Below are 18434 nucleotides of genomic sequence, written 5' to 3' on the forward strand. Positions count from 1 at the left end.
GGTGAATAATAGTCTCTGGTTTAATGCATCCTCCCTGTCATTATTGTTCTGTATTATTGAAGTTACTTTGGTCCTCTATCTTTTACATGGGTGTATCTTACCAATGAATAACTCTGCCATCAGCACATTTCCTTCAGTGGAGCTCAAAATATTTGATTAAATTTGATTAGTTTCAATATTCTCATTTTATGTGTAAGGAAACAGAGGCAGAAGGAAGGGATTATTACCTTGAGATCTCTCAGCAAATAAGCAGCAAATTTGAAAGGGGGCTCTGGGTCACTCAGTGCTACCCCAGCACTAACCAGGAGGCCAACCCAGCACTGCCTCAGCCCCAGGGATGGACGGAGACACCTCTGCCTGTTCGCCCACCCCAGGGCATCCGCTGGGCAGGGGCCACCCCATGGGCGAAAGTAGAGTCCTTTCCCAGGCTCCCACCAACTCATCTAACAGCAACAGCCCACAACTGAAAAAGCCAAATATTAGTCTTTGGAAGCAATATCTTTTAAAGGGTAGAGAGAACAGATGTCCATATGTTACAGTTCTAATTTAAATATCAAGCCCATTGCTTCTGTTGCCAGGCATTTGGATTGTGACTTCAGTTTTCCCACAAAGGGAGCACATAAGCAAAGCACAGATGGGGAAATATTAGTTAAACCACAAAAACAAGAGTTATTGTTTTTTTTTCTGCAAAAAGAAACAGCATTTCTAGAAAACACAAATGTAGTTACAAGCTAACCAATTACTATTTTTTTAAAAATTCAAATGGAGTGGTGGATCAAACTTGTAATTAGGATTTTAAAGGATGCAAATCAAGGCAGCAATCTTTCCAGCTTCTACAAGGTTATTTTTTTTTTAAAAATCAATATATACTTTTACATTCATTAAATATGAGATAATTCCTAGAATAAGGGCTGAACCCGTTCCCACTTTTCTAGAAATATTTAGCACATTGCAGAATCGCTCTAATGAACTCTAAAAATTTAAGATTTTATTTTTTTACTCCATTCCAAGAGAGGACAACTGTTTGCCAAAAGCTTTCAAGAGCAAAAGTAGGATTTTTCCAGGTACTTTTTTAAAGGGATTTTTTAATTTTTTTAACGTGACAGTAAGTTCCCTGGGATGCTCAGTTTTCAAGGTGATCTATCCACTATTAGAAGTATTCACAAAATATGTATGGTCATCTACAGAAAATTTAAAGGTGCACCCCACAATGCTAGTGAGAATAAAAATCTCCTCTAGTCTGAAGAAAAAAATTGGATGGTCATACACAAAGGTGAAACCTTAGGAAACACAGAGGGATAAACACTAAAGAAAAAAAAAGTAAAAACATGGGGCAAGCAGCAACACAGCAGTAAAGAAACAGCTTTAATGAGTTTAAACAAGACAACTATTTCCTACATGCTACCAACTCATTTGCAGCCCCCAGGCCTTCAAGTTCTGCTTCTTGTACATGGAAAAAGTATGTTTTACAGTTTCTACTACCCTATGGCCTTTACCTCACAGAGCAAGAAATTCCCAGAAAAACAAAGGAAATTTACAGCTGCAAGACTGCAGCCTCAAAGAACAAGTGGAATCAGCAAGCCCAGCAAGCACATAAAAGGTTAGGAGTGCAAGTAGCAAAAGAAAAAAAAAAAAAGAAGTTTTTTTAGAAACAAATAGGACCTTAAAAAAAAGAATTAGCCTCAGCAGTTGCATCAGAACATGTAAGAAGTTTGTCAAGATTTGTCACCAAGAGGCAATGAGTGCAAACTGGAATAGAGGACATTACACTTGAACAGAAAAAATAAAATTGCATTATTGTGAGGGTGGTCAAACACTGGAGTATGTTGCCCAGAGAAGCAGTCTCTGGAGTCTCCACCCTTGGAGTCACAGTCCTGGACAACCTGCTCTAGCTGACCCTGCTTGAGGAGGGGAGTGGACTAAACAGTCTCCAGAGGACCCTTCCAACCTCAACCTTTCTCTGTGTGATTTTCTGTAATGGGCAAAAACACATCCACGCGGCAGCACTGTTGCAGGCTGCCTGCCTTAGTCCAGTGACTCTGGTCCAAACGATAGAAATCCACAGCTTTCAAAACTCATTTGAACTGCAGTGACTCCCTCCTCATCCCTTGAAAAAGCAGCAAAAGCAAGTAATCTTTTACTCTCAGATCATTTAGTAAGGTCCTAGACTGACAGCCAAAACCCTCGATTTCTTCTCAGAAAGGGAATCAAACAGATTTGTAGCACTACCCCTTCCCAAGTCTGGGGCAATAAACTGTCAAGTCATCAATGTGACAATTTAATTCACTAGTCACTAAGAAGTCTTTGTCTACTCTGTGAGATTGCTCAGGAGCAGATTTACTATCACAAAACATGACAACGTTAAAGACTTTTCACATCACTCCTTAAAAACTTAGCTAGGGCTAAACCAGATCACAGGAGTCAAGCAGTAATTACTGTCTTTTTCTTCTGACTTGAGCTAGTTTTGGATCACTGACCAACTTGTCATGTTTTTCTTTCACAAGAACTAAAAAAAAAAAAATAAATAAATGGAGTCAAAGGAATCACTCTAAAGGTGAAGATAGATCCTGTAAACTGTGTTTATCAGAATGTCAAAGTCCAGCCACTAGCAGCATGTTTTATATCTAGATTTCCTTCAAAAACTGCCCTCTATGTAACCATGTCCCTGATAACCTAAAGAAATCAACTGATAAGATTGACTCTCAGTGGGGAAAAAAAAAATAATGACAAGAAAACAAAATATACCTCTTCTAACAATTAAATATTAAAGCCTACAAATATACACAAGGTGTCTCTTGACAGAAGTCCAGGAGAGAAAATTTTGTTCGTTTAAAACCTTGCTTCTTTATCTGAATAATGGTTTGATGACTGTTTTCTCAAGATACGTATTAATGGTCTTATTGCAAGTTTATTTCTAAACTTATGCATCACCAGCAGAAAGGCAGCTCGAGGTTTTAAGGATAGGAGGTGTCGTGGTTTAACCCCAGCCAGCAACTAAGCACCACACAGCCACTCGCTCACTCCCCCCTTGGTGGGATAGGGGAGAGAATCGGAAGGGTAAAAGGGAGAAAACTCATGGGTTGAGATAAGAACAGTTTAATAATTGAAGTAAAATAAAATAGAATAGTTAAATAGGTAAAACAAAAGCTGCGCACGCAAACAAAGCAAAGCAAGGAATTAATTCGCTACTTCCCATCGGCAGGCAAGTGTTCAGCCATCCCCAGGAAAGCAGGGCTCCATCACACATAACGGTTACTTGGGAAGACAAACGCCATCACACTGAATGTGCCCCTCTTCCTTCTTCTTCCCCCGGCTTATATATGGAGCATGACGCCATACAGTATGGCATAGCCCTTTGGCCAGTCTGGGCCAGCTGTCCTGGCTGTGCCCCCTCCCAGCTTCTTGTGCCCCCGGCAGAGCAAGGGAAGCTGAAAAGTCCTTGACCAGTGTAAGCACTACTTAGCAACTATTTAGCAACATCTTAGCACTACTTAGCATTACTTCGCAAGAACCAAAACATCAGTGTATCAACATTATTCTCATCCTAAACCCAAAACACAGCACTAGACCAGCTACTAAGAAGAAAATTAACTCTATCCCAGCTGAAACCAGGACAGGAGGTGAAGTAACTGAGGCAATGACAGCCCATTGTGTACTTGCAAATGGGAGCAGTAAAAATCAAAGCCTTTGCTTTCTGCTCCATGGCTTGATTGACTTGGCAATTACACAGGCCATTGCTTTGATCTGCTGCAAACTTTCTCCCATAGCATAAAGTCATATTCTTTAAGGAGTTATGTTCCTGATCAGATTTTTTTTTTTTTCAATAACTACCCCTTTTCATCAAGGGATGCTTGACATGTAGTAGAGTGAAGTAGAAGCAAAGGAAGAGAAATTACGTAGAAGCAAATTACACGTGTCCAAGAGCAATTTGGCAGTATTTGTTCAGGTGCAGGAAAATCATACTAAACACTTACTGTGTTCCAGAACATCAAGGAGTGATGCATTACCATGTTTTATCAAGGTATTGCATCCTTTTTGAATCAAAACCATTGACTTTCCATTGTTCACAAACTCAACAGCCACATGAAAGCATTAGTGGCCAGTTTGCATTGAAAAGCCAGTGACTCATTTCTGCTAACTTCCTCTGTACATAGTCCAGTCTTCCATTCTCTTGGATCACTATAGCTCCTTTTAAGCTACAACTTTGGTATAGATCTTGGAGGTCACATATTCAATGACTGTGCTGTAAGTGAAAAAAGACACACAGAGGCTTTACCAGACCAGGTATTGATAACGAGTGTAGAAATATTTTTATTCCACCTATATGAGTAAGAAGAAAAGGTTTCTGAGATTCTCCAATAAGAATTTGCTACAAAAATGCTCCAACATTCTGCAACGGTCTACAAAGGAACACATTTATTAATCAATCCTGCTCCTTCACAGCCAAAACGAGTGCCAAAGGCTGATTTTCTTATTGACAAATGAAACAATGGCAGCACCAGGAACAGATAACTTTCATCTTCCCTCGCGGTCCAAGTTGAAGCAATTAGACACCAATGCTTTCTAATAATACCTACCATCCCTATATATTGCTCTTGCATGCTTTGACAGCTTGGAATAGGCAGAGTTGAATTTTTCCCCCATTGAGTGAAGAAGGAAGGTTTTAATTCCTATGAATGAGATGAAAACTCTTGTTTTAAAGAATAGAATTTAAATTCTGCTCTCAGGAAGAAGAAAAATGAGGTGACTCCTGACAATATTTTTCCAATTCCACCAAAGTGTGAGAGAAGACGCTTCTCAGTCCTAATGAAGAGACAGAAATTACTTTGAGGAGTTCGCCGGCTGGACCAAGGGTCGCTGTGGCCGGATTCACCGCTGGCTGCATCGGTCCGGACCCCGCGGTTGGCGGCCGGGGCCGGGCGGCGGGGGCCGGGGCCGCTGCGGCGCTGTCCGCGGTGCTGCCGGCGCTGTCCGCGGTGCTGCCGGCGCTGCCTGCACGCCGCTGCTGCGGGCAGCGCTGCCAGGCGCAGGCAGGCGAGGCTTAACTGTAGATAAGGCTTAACTTGCAGTGCCAATCTGCCAAGACTGTCCTCCGTTCACCTCACACACAACACATACTAATTTTGTTGTAAGAACCGGCGAAATAAGTGTATGTAATGGACCCTTATGCACCTCCTCCCTGTATTCGGTCTGCTTTGTCAACCATCACACAAGATAAGCAAGAAGGACAGGAGGGGAAAACAATCTTGATCCTTCTTTAAAACAAAACCACAACACAGTTGTCTCAAGCCAGAAACGGCACCTGCAGTCTCAAAGGCCATGACAGGCAATCCATGCCTGAGAAGGCTGAAGATTGGCAGAGACACAACTATGAGTAAGGAACTCCTGCAAGCAATGGCCCAGTGACTCACTGGCCTACAGCTCCAGTCTCTAACGCTCAGTTACGCTCACGTCCAGCTGCAGTGTAGGCAGCCGTGCTGCAGTAGCAGTTGTCTGGCATGGTAGTATCTGCCTTTGGCACACACACTCTCCCTGTACTTTTTTATTCATAACCATGACCTGAGGTTGGCATCTTGAAATCATTTGCAATTTAGGCAGCATCAGGGGAAAAGCAGAGGGAGGGATAGCCTCAGAAAAAAGGAAGACAACATACTAGGTAGCTGTGGTTCACATTTACTGCTAAAAGTCTCCCTCTTTCTTAACTCTTCCTAACATAAGGTAGAGTCAATCCTGTCAGGTCCCAGGGGCCCTGACAAGCATTAACTTCTGTGACCTGACTTTCCTCCCTACCCCAGCTCCCCTCTTTCCCGCAGCCCTCACTCTTTTCAGGCCCAGGGACACAATTTTGGCTTGCCCAGGCCCCCAGGCCTGCCCCCAGCAGTGCCATATGGATGCCAGTGCCTGGCTCTGGGCCCTGCTGCCCTGGGCTCAGGGTCCCCCTCACAGTGGGGCAGCCCTGCTCCTGCTGCACCCTCTGAGCAAGGTCACTGCTGCTTTCTGTGCCTTCCATCAGGTCACTGCATCAGGAGCAGACCATCAGTGGAGAGGGAGACAGCTACTGTTAGACTTACAGCTGTAGGAAGCCTATTTCACTGTCTGGAGCATGACACCTTAATGGAGATAACTTATTCATCTAGCTGAAATGGACAGCCTACCTATGGAAAAATACTTTTTGCTCTGCCTTCACATGAGCTGCAATTGATATCACTCTCAGCACATGGCTTTGTTCTGCTTCCAAAATATTCCCAACTGCCTGTCATTTCACACTCTTCTGCCTTCACCTTCCTCATCCTCCCTATTATTTCTTTTGCATCTGACAACTTGTCTTCTTCCTCTATAAAAAAGTACAGCCGAATTGCATAAGCCTATTGCATAAATCCCAACTTCAAACACCCCAAGATGCCTGTCATGACGTCTTGTTTCTGGTATTCCTCTTCCTCACCAGCCTCCCATCCGCCCCCAACCCCCTGATGTTCTCTAGATTTCTAACTCTTCAGACAAGAGCTATCTTACTATCATTTTTGCTCTGATGTAATGCCAAAGGACAACTACCTTGCCGGGTTATTAATGGCAATTATTACGATAACAAATTCAAGAAGAATTATTTTGCAACTAAATTAAACACCTAAAGTAAGAGCAAGTACAAGTGATGAATGTCTTCGAGCTGTCAAATCTCTGCAATTAGTACTCTATTCAGAGCTAAAGGAAAACCCTCTGAAGCAGCACTGAATTATAGATTTTTCTTTTTTTTTTTTTATTACTATTTTTCATTGCTGAATTGGAGCAAGGAAATATCACACAAGAATGACTGACTCCAAGGCTTCTGTGTGCATCCATTACCCAAAATCTGACACTTCAAAAAACTTCTTGCAGATTTACTGACCACATTAGAAAACAACAGCCAGTTTTCATTTCCATTTTGGTCAATTTGTGGGAAAAATCAAAGCAATAAACCCACAGAACTCTGCTGCAATCAAACTTACTTTATTTTTCCCATCTTCTGTTCCCTTCACCATGTTTAAAGCAAGAACAAAAGGATCTCAGGCTTCAGCATGCAGGCCCAGCCATCAAAGACAAATACTACTTTCATCAACAATATATTGATAAGTAGACAAAATTATTATTATATTTCCCCTCCTAAGATGGACTTAAAGCAGCATATTCATCAGAACTGCATACAACCTCTAAACTGGCCAGGACATGGGACCAAAACAAGAAGCAGACATGACTCTCCATCTTACAAGACATTTGTTCAAAGCCACATTTTTTCTTCCTCCATAGAGGACTTCGTAAAAATGTGTTTCAGAAGTTAGTCTTTGTTGAAGGTGCAGCAAGACAAGTACACTGAGTAACAAGAAAGCTCCGTGGGCAAAGTCGTTCCTACTCAGCAACCTTTACTCCCCTGTTTCACAGTTAAGGCTGTGGAGCTGCACCACATGGGATGGAAATTTCCCCCCTGGGATTAGACACATTTGTTCGTCAGATGTTTGTGCCAGCACAGAGGAAGCTGTGCCAAGGGAAGACACCACGGACATTTGATTCTAGCTGCAGTGTTTGTCTCAAGTACAGGCGGCATTTCTTTACCCTCCTGTAAGTGCTGTTTTGGCAGCACTGTAAGGGTTTGCAAATTAGGCAAACACTTCCTGTTAAAGGTTGTCTTAATTTTCACCCCTGTCTTTCTTAGGTGGAATCTCAAGCCATGAAAGAGCATTTAAGAGGAGCTGGGAGCCCAGCTTTTAAATGTCATCCTTGTTACTGACCTTTCTATATGGAAGATAGAATCATAGAATATCTTGAGTTGGAAGGGACCCATAAAGATCACCATGTCCAACTACATTTGATATCTCCATTTGACAGATTCAAGTCAATCAGCTGATACATTCATTGGTACACAAAGAGTTAAGCACATAGTAAAATAAACTACCTAAATTATTTTCAGCCTGCAGGGAACTCCTCTGGCTAGCCAGTGTTGGCTGGAGTTGGGAAATCCACATGCCAGGAAGAAACTAAACAAGCGTATTTAATTAAGAGCAATCCTAAAAGCATAGCTTTTATAATTAAGGTATTATAAAGGAAACCCAAATCCTTCAGAGATATCAGAAATACTTAAAACTCCAGTGCTGTTTGTCTGCCAGTCAACTCTCAATAGAGAATTTTCCTGTCGGCCAGGTTTAAAGACTCAGGCTCCAGACAAATTGTTTGCTCATAAAAAGAATATCAGTTACATCAGAACTTTAAGCTGTATGCTGAGCTTTGACAGGCTGGAGAAGGATGTCCCCCACAGAGCCAAGCCACGTGTAAGCACAAAGCCCATATGGCTGAGTTGCATTGTTCTCTTTCTCACACACTACAAGCAAAACCTCTCATCTCTCTCAACAGATAATTTCTGAGCTCAAGTTTGCTAAGATATTTAAGCTAGAATACATCACTAAACAGAAAGAAACCCTGTAAAACCTGCCACCTCCAGCCTTACTAGAAGTTCCTTCCACTCATAAACAGCAAATTGATACATGGACTCAAAAGACATCTTTTAGGTCACATCTTTTTAAGGAAAACGTGGCTTTTGAAAAAATTATTATACTCTGCTTCACACTGTTCATCTGGCTATTATTCAGGCTGTAGGCTTGTAGCATGAGGACTTCCTACAGGCTTTTATAGCCTGCTAAAAGTCCCAGTGTGCACTGTGGCCTTCACATATTAGAGCTGCATAGTACTATTACTAACAGAACATGGAAGGGTAATTTACTGACAAATGACTGTAATTGAACACACACAATCTACTAACAATGTTCTAACAGAAAAATACATTATATACAACACAGAAATATCATATAAAATTTTAAGAAGGGACTGAAGGCAGCAAGGCAGAGTTAACACCTATTGATTATAGCTATTCTAGACAGACTCCTTCCTGGCTTGTTTTTTAACTTTCATTAATGTAGACTCCACAGCTGTGCCACTGCATGCCACTTTCCTTGGGGCCTTGCTCCCTTTATCATTAGCAAGCTTTACTCAAGTTCATCCTGAATCTCCTGTGTATATGCTCTCACTTATCCACCAAGGACATGAAGAAAAAAAAAAAATATATATTCCTTTATATGGCAATATCCTTTTATGTATTACATTCCCTGTCAGCCTGTTCTTCGAGGTGCTTGTGGGTGACCACAAGTTTTCCAGACCTTGTCCTCTCATTTTCAGCTTCACGGCTCCCTCCGATTGATCATTCTCTTTCTGAAAGTGTGATGTTCAAATCTGGATATAGTACTCTTGTTGCACAGTAAGCGGAGAGATGAGCTAACATCAAACATCTTTATAGATAGTATTTCTGGTTACACTACTGAGTATTGCACCTTTGTTGCAATTAGTGCAAGTGAAAACACGACAGATCTGTGCAACCTGAAATCAGATCTCGTACTATAAAGAGGTAGATTAAAAAGCTCTTATCCTCACACTTCAAAAGGACTCTCGGTATTTCAACAAACTGATTCATTAATACTATCTCTTTGTGTTGGAGAGAGATGACTTCCAACGGTGAAGGCTTCCCAAATTTTGTTCCCACTGGTAGTCACACTATTGGCATGGAGTTACAAGATGTACGTCCGATTTTTTAATACTGTGTTGAGCAACTATTTTGAAAGGAAATCCATGTCTTCAATCATATCTCTGACTTAACACATCCCCAGTGGTCCCCAAGAATCACGACTATTGCTTACTTGGCATCTTTATCTTCAGAAAATGAGGTGGGAAAGAGAAGCAGCCACAGAGCTGCTAATCAAAGTCGATTCAATTACAACAACACAACAGTAATTGCTGGAGGAGCAGCAATTGAACTGCGGATAACCAAACTACCCATGTATCACAGACCAGGAGGAATGAATCACAAAAAATGGACAGAGAGCAGAACAGATACCTCACATGAGGTATCATACCTCACATGATCCAGCTTCTCAGCAAAAGACCAGGAGGTTTAAAAATACCAAAGCTACTTGTATAAAGAACAAAGAAGGCATAGCTGTTAATCTATTCCCACCTACCCCTTAGTTACAGCTTCCTCTGGCTTCTTGCAGAATTTTCCACTGAACTCACACAGATGACACAGCTTCACAGTGATTATACTGGGACAGCGTGCCAGTTTCCCTCTGTCCCCTCACCGATGTGCCCAGTAACTGTCATCTGCTGGAATTTAAAGCCAAGGGTCATCCATATAGTGAAATGCACTTCATTTCATGTCTTCCAAAACATCATTAGAACATAATCAGTCATAACTTCCAAATAAATCAATGATACCTCCAAAGCTGAAGACTTAATGCTATACTTTATGCCTAACCACTTCCCTCTAAAATAGACTGTCTCCAAGAAACTGTCTGCAGGAGGAATATATACCTGTGTCAGACCAGCCTCCAAGTAGTACCAAGTTAACTTATTCCTGTTAAATTTTCCTTTACATTTTTCATAAGTGTTCGTCCATCACATTAACCCCCCCCCCTTACTCAAATTCACTAGACAGATTATCACGACCCAAAACTTTAAGATATAAACCCCAGAATCATTATGAGAATACATACTGACTTTTCACTTCGGAGCAGCGATGGGGTTTTTTTGTTTCTTGGTTTTTATGTTTGCTTCAATCATTCATCTCATCTGGGTACAGAAGAATTGTTCAATGTCTACCTATAAATTCTAACAAGTCTGTGAATAATTCATGCAGTGGAGGAGACCAAATTACCACCTACCTGCACCTGTGGATGCTGAGGAATTAATAATCATTTATAAGGTCCCTTTTCTCTTAAACTGCTTTCCTGTAGCACCAAATAACGCACTCGATCAGCACGGCTGTCAACTTTGGAAAGCGAAACAGATGCATCATTGGAAGGCAAAAGGTTCTTTTCCAGATTAAAGAAGATTCATGAGGAGGCCACTCTGTAGATCACCTCACCCCAGACTTTGAGGTCAGCACTTCATTTCACTTACCTCAGAGCTTCAACCTGAGAGTCCAACTCTGCATTAGGGATAAAAAAAACCCTCAAAACAACAAAAAAAACCCCAACCAAAACCCCCCAAAATACAACCCCACATGTCACAGAGCTCAGTATAAGGTAAAAGCAAATCAATATTTTCTGTGTTGTTACCAGTCAGTGAAGCGAGTCTGCCTGACCCTGTTCCACACATGCTGAACAAAGATTTTTGCTGTGCAGCACAAGGAAGTGCCAGCTCCTGCTGCTAGAGCAGATCAATTCCTTTGTGCCTCAGGTAAATGCCTGCTTTGTAGGCAAAGAGGAAAATTTTGTATCCTAGCAGCCCTCCTGCTCCAAGAAAAGAGCCTGAAGTGTTGTTTCCGTTGTGTCTGTGGAGCCCAGATCACTCCGGCATGCAGGGTGCTGGGGGCTGCACAATGCAGAGCTCTATCACAGCACAAGGATCTTGGCCGTGTTTTTGTACTAATCACCACTATTCCCATATGCCCCACAATGCAAATGTTGCATTTGACCCAGAGTTGCTCCCCTTTGCAGGCTCAGCATTCAGAAGCACACTGAGATGTCCCCACCCCCCCTGGGGGGATGCTGGCATGCTCCATCCTGGAGGAAGTGATGCTCCTGGGGTCTCCCTGCCCTGCCCCAAGCTCAGGGGCTGCCACTGCAGCCAGGAGGGGCTCTTGGCCTTGCTCCCACCAGGTCCCCAAAGAGACAGACCCAGCTCATCACTTGGAGTTGCTGCACCAGTCCCTCCTCCCACATCTCATCCTTCCTCTGTGCTAAGGGCTCCTGGCTCAAGACAATCCCATGGGAAAGGCCCAGGGACACTGCCGGCAGCACCGTGGCACAGGATTTATCCTGCCACAACCTGTCACACGTCCCTGAAACCAAGCCGCTCCCCGTCACAGGACAGCTGGGTGCTCCCCTCCAAGTCATTCTCAGCTGTACATGTTGCTTGTCCAAGAGTAGCAGTTGGGTCATTTACATCCTGCCCAACGCACTGTTCAAGAAGAGACCACCAATGTCCTGAGCACAAGCCTCTGAGGCCAGCACGGGGTGAGGTCTGAAGCAATGCTTAGGAAGAACATGATCTAAACTTGTTTCCTCTGCACTGGCATGCTGTGGAAGGGCCATAGGAGTTTTCTGTACTATTTCCAACCACATTTCTCTTCTTGCTTGGCAGCTAGGTCATAGCTTGCTGTTCTGCCTCTAGTTTTGCTAACCTTTATGGAAAGCTTGAAGCTGTGAACACCACTGCACTGCCGTGTGGTTCCTATCGCTGGTAACATGGAAAATATTTTCCTGGGGTGAACACAGAAAATGCAGATTGAGCAAATCAAATAATTTAACATTTCCCCCCCCTAAAATTTGTTTCAAAAGAAATTGAAATTATTATACACACACACAAAAAAAGCTTTCTTCCTCCATGCTACCAAGAAAAAAAAAAAAAAAATCTTAATTTTAGTTTAACACATTTTAAAACTGCTAAGATTTTTAGAGAGACAATATGAAATATATTTCATTTAACTGCAAGCAGCAAGAAAGTGTCCAAGTGTTTATGCAAGTTACAGTCCTAAATTTACCTTTTTCAATTACCAGCAAATATATTCTCATTAGTCTTCTATTTATTTATGTTTAGTTGTTTACTTTTGCCCTGTTTGAGGTTTTTTTGTTGGTGGGGTTTTTTTAAGTTTATACTCTATGGATGAAACACTCTTGAAATTCCAGATCAGATATTGAGAATATAAGGAATAGTTAGTTTCCAAATATTTGCAAGCTAAAGAAGCAACCTTTCACCTCCTTTGGCCTTAAGTCACAATCATGACTTTCCGTTAAGCATCTCAGAGAAAGCAGTAAAGCTATATAGCATAAAACTAGCTTCTCCAAGAAGCCTAAGGCATTATATTACATTCAAGTAACACAACAGGCTTTGACTGCTGCTTAGGAATCATCACAATATGTAGCTATGAATTGTTTGACATAATTGTTTACTCAGTAATTTCAGGTGCCAGTACCAGGTAAAGACAGATGTGTACGACTTAAATTGTCCTAAAATATCACAGCTACTGGTAGGTGTTGGCAATAGTGGTTTCTTGAGAAAGGTGCATGGTCTGGAGTTGGGGTACTTTTCAAGGAGGTCAGAAACAACATGGACTATGCTGGACTGAGTCTCCTTCACATCTCCTTACTGTCTTATTACAGTGTTGTACCTAATCTGTCAGTTGGCTTTGACTGTAGCTGGCTCTAGTTGATGCCAACTTCATGGCAATTTCCCAATTCCATCACATTGTTGAACTTATCCAGCTGGAAAAAAAACTTACCAAGAAGATACTGGGAACATTAAAGAATCAGACCTTTAGTGCTTCCCCTCCCTGCAAATGGTATGAAGCAAATCAACTGTGAACTAAACTAAGAGCAGAAATTGGCATGAATTATGCAAGTTATCTCAACTGAACATTTTTTTTTCCCTCATCATATCCCTGCTTTACCTAGCGCAAGAAAATTCTTTCAGACAGCTGTTATTTTTTTTGGCTTCTTTTGCACATCACCAGGAACACCTCCCACTGGGTTTCTCAGGAGATCGCTAAAATCACATAAGTAATACAGTGCAAGTATTCTATCATTAGTCAACGGGATGAAGATCTTTCTGGCTTTGTCTGTTCCTCTCTGTGATTTCTTTCAGTGCATCAGCACAGTCCTTTTTGTTTGTTCTTTGCGAACACACTCGTCATTCTTCAATCCTCCTAGTACCTACATGACAAGTTATTACACTCAAAGTCTTATTACGGGCAAAAGGGGAAACGCTTCATTTGGGAAGCCAATAATTTATTGTCAGACTAATTAAAATCTTAACAGCCTAAATAAAATACAATAAACTGTTATTACAGTGCAGTTACAATGATACTAACCTTTGGAGTCCAAATTATCTAAACAATACAATGCACAGCTCAGTAATACAGTCAGAGATTGCTATACAAAAGCTTTCTCTGGTATTATGCTCTCCCTTACCCTGTCCCTATGGCTCTCAATTGTGACAGTAAGTCACCCTCAAGAATCAGCAGGGGGGAAGACGGCGGACTGAGGTTGCAAGAAGTTGTTAGCATCTCCAGTCCTTTGCTAGAAGTAGCATCATGTTCATGATGGGGATTCTTCCTCCCTTTTACTGAGGAGGATGTTGTCAATGGTTTCTTCCTTCTCCCTCCAGGGCACACATTTGAGTATTTTTATACGTTTTCTAACACAACTTTACACTTTAATCTTTCTTCACTGATACACAATTTGATATTACACCCAGATTTGCGATAAGTAAGAAACTCTCTCTACATAAGTCTGATACCTGTTCCTTTTCTCTTTGTTACCACTAAAACTGGTTTTGTCCAGCTCTGCATTCTTTTACTGAGCATGGTTGTCAATAGCCCTAAGGCCTCCAGTATTATCCTTTGCCCCTTCCATTATCACCCCATGCTTCTACTCTTCTACACCACATTCTGTGACTTCTTTGGTTGCCTCTACTGTCATACCACACCTACATTACCCTACGGCCATAAATGTTTCATTCTAATAACTACTTGCTACAGTTACCTATATAAAGTTACAGTAATTTCACATGGTTATACAGAAGAGAAAAAGAAATAAGGCAATAGCCTCGTCATCATTAAAAAAATTGCTGTTGCAGCTAAAAAAACAAAACTAAAGCTCTAGGCTGGCTAAGGCAAATTCAGACAAAGCCTGGTAAGAATCAGTCCTGAGGCCTTACAAAGTGGTTAAGCTTACAAAGTAAGCAGGTTACAGGGCTGTAATGACCAAGAGTCTCCACTCTTCCCAAAGCATCAAAACTCAAGTCTCGCTGTCCTCAAGTTTTGTGCACAGTTGCAGCCATTGAAAAGTAGTGTGCAATTCTCTGTGTTGCTTCCAGTCCCATAAAGCCAATTACATCCCTTCATAGGCAAAGCAAATGCTTGGGAGGTAATTAAAAGACGATTTAGGAAAAAAAAAAACAAACCAAAAAACAACAACAAAAAAAAAACCCCAACAACCACCCCAGATCCAGCTATAAATGGATGCAAATGCATCCCGTTCCTTAATTAGCAACATTTGCTCCAGAGAATCATTGGGTTTGTTTTTGTTTCTACAAACATAGATCAGATTGAAAGTGATAGAGATCATTAGTTTAGGATCTGCAAACAGGGAAATCATGCAACTCCTGAAAAGTAGGTGTTCTAGAAACACCAAGTACAAGTCAGTCAGATGTATGCTATTCCTGGCTGCGCACCTATTACACTTGTTAGTCAGCCAATTACGCATTTTTTTTTCTGCTGATGGCTAGATTCAGGATCTTGAAAGTTTATCGATGCATTTATCATTGGTGCTCATTATGACAAGGTTTCATCTACATAAGTTTTATCACCTTGTTGTGGCCTCACTTTACAAGTTTGCAGCCAAATTTCAGTCACAATTGTCATCAGTTCTGTTGAAATAAGCCATGAAAAACTAAATTGCAGCTTTAGTAGAGCACAAAACAAGCCTATGCCTCTTTTCAAGCATTCCCTTAATGTCCATCTCCAAGTATGAGTGGGAGGAGAAGCTGCTGGTCCACTTTCCTCTCCTGAATGCAATGCTTCATGGACAGTATCTAAAGTCTGGAAAGTACTTGCAGATTTTTCTCTTTTGCCTAGACTAACTGGCTTTCACAGAGACTAAATATAGTGGATTTTAATCTACCAGGCTGTGAAAAAGTCAGTCAAGTCCTGACAGCATAAATCAAATGAAATAGGGTTTTTTTTTCAAGTATAACGTAATTTAGGGAAGCAGAAGTTACCACCTTCTGGCAGAGAAAAAAAGCCACATTTTCAAGCAAAACAACCCCTTAATATATATCGGAGAGCCTGCACAGTGGAATACTTGGTGCAATCCAGAAAAGTCCAGTTTGTGAAAGGAAGTAATTGCCTATAGCTATCTTTTGAGACCTCCAAGGCAAGAAGACAGACATTGAAGAACATACCCTTCTATGCCCAGCAGGGTCTGCAGTCCTACATCCTCATTATGCCAAGCACCACACAGAGTGCAGCTTGTAGAAGACTGAGGATCACAAGGAGATCCTCTACGGTTACCTATATTCACAAAACCAGAACATTTGCTCTGTTTTGAGCTAAACCTATTCACCTTAATCCAAATTCTACTTGGATGAAGTTGTCCTCATTTAAGCTTCCATGTCTGACACAACCCAAGTCCATTTTCACAGAATTGTTGAGGTGGGAAGGAGTCTTTAGAGATCATCTAGTCCAACCCCTGCTCAAGCAGGCTCAGCCACAGCAGGTTGCAAAGGACTGTGTCCAGTCACGCTTTGAATATCTCCAAGAATGGTGACTCCACAACCTCTCTGAGCAGCCTGTGCCAGTGCTCAGTCACCCACACAGTAAAAAAGCGTTTTCTTATGGAATTGGATGGAATTTTCTGTGTTTTAGTTTGTGGCCACTGCTTCTTGTCTTGCCACTAGGCACCACTGAGAAGTTTGGCTGTGTCTTCTTTACTCCCCCCATCAGATGCAGGAAAGTGAGTCCTCATTTCTGTGAGCGCTTGCAGTGACCATCTGTGTCCAGAAGATTTGCAAATGTCCCATTGGGCCAATGGCACACCGTGGCTGGATTGGCAAGTACGCTGTGCTACAGCTGACATTCACTGGTTGTCCTTGAGACGTTCTGTATAATTTAGTTTCCTCCAAAGAGTGGCAGGGAGCAGTTAGAAAGCTCTTCAGCACAACTAACTGGCTAAGCCTTCCTTACGCCTGACACACTATTCACATGGTCTTCTACAGAACTACCGTTTCCAGTGAGCCTGAGAACGCCTGGCTGCCTGCATACTTGGTTTACGTGCAGTAATGTAGCCTCTTGATCCAGAACCCGAAAGCATGTCTTGAAATTTCCAACGACAATTGAAACCACCTTGAACCTTGACCTAGGAACCCCCAAAGGCCTGCATTTCAGCCAGTAACTTCCCTGGCTGGTATGGCCTTCTGCCTACACTAAGCTTATTTCCCATGCTTCAGGCTCAGATGCAACACCAGGCTGACGACATCCATTGCTGACAAAGGACAAAAAGCAGGATTACTCACATTTGAACATGCACTTCCATCACTTCTTCAACCTTAAGAGCCTTTGAGTACTTGCCAGGTTAGTTCTCTTTTTATTTTTATACAAGTCTTTGCTGAGTCACAGCGATGGAGGAGGACAGTAATGAGGGAAACACACTTTTTGCAATACTAAAGAAGAGATCTTAGTGTAAACGGCCCTGCTGGAAAAAGCAAACAGAAACCTTATGAAACAGTTTGATGTCAAGTTTCCAGTTGAGCTGTGTGGACACTCCCACACACAGACAATGCTCACCCTCCAGGACTGCTTGCAACCAAGCTGCAATCCACCACATGCCATGAGGTCCTGAGTCCATGTTGCATGACCCATGTGCATGATACTCAACAGCAGTCCTTTTTTCCAGTTTATCTGAGAGAAAAATCTATGCTTTCTCTGCATACTGGCTGTGCTGAGCCAGAGACAAGCAAGGTGGAGCATTTTAGAGTGGCTTCCTGCTAATGAGCTAACATTTCCAAAGTGGGCTCAGGCAGATGCAGCTATAAAAGTACTGTAATTCCAGTTCATTGGCCCCTAGTGGAAATGAAGCAATGAATAAGACAGCTGCTTAACAGTGATCCAAGAAAGAAAATTGTGATTAACATTTGTCTTATTGCCTTAACATCTTCCTTTTTTCTTTATACAAGGCGGTACGTGTGCTGAATGTAACATTCAATGAAAGTGTTTTAATACTAATTTTTCTTCCTTCTATCTACAAAACTAAACACCGTCTACATCAAACAAATTTATTTCTGACCTACTGAGGCATATGGCTATCCAACGAGCATGTTTTCTCTTCCTACAGTGGAGCTCTGGTGTCGAAATTATCACACTTCCCACCCACAAGTCCTTTGAACCTTTAACTTCATACGACAACCAAAGTAATTCCTCCATGGTCTAAAAAAAATTTTGTAGAAGTTGTCATCATTCCTCATGTCCCTCATACAACCCAGTGGTTTGAAAAACATGCTATGAAATAGCTACAATAAACCATCGGCCCATTTGGCATGTAACCAATAGGCTGAGCAAGGAAACCTCTCATTGCTCTAGTGCCTAGGGTCCTGCTTCATCTGCTGTTCACAGTAACTTGTAGCATTTTTTCAATACATCAGTCATCATCTATACTGGGGCCACAAGTTCTTCAGAGAACCTGCTCTGCCTTTCAGGAGTGGGACCCTCGGAGCACCAGTGAGCTAACTGTACTCCATGATATCCTCCAGAGCGCCCACATTCACGTAACTGAGTCGCACTCCTGTGCAGCAGTCAGTGCACAGAGACACGCTCTTGCCAGAGACAGGCTCACGTCAGACTTCTGATTCATCTGGGATCCTGCCCA

The sequence above is a fragment of the Platalea leucorodia genome (assembly GCF_965183815.1).
Source record: "Platalea leucorodia genome assembly, chromosome: 2".
NCBI classification, from domain to species: domain Eukaryota; kingdom Metazoa; phylum Chordata; class Aves; order Pelecaniformes; family Threskiornithidae; genus Platalea; species Platalea leucorodia.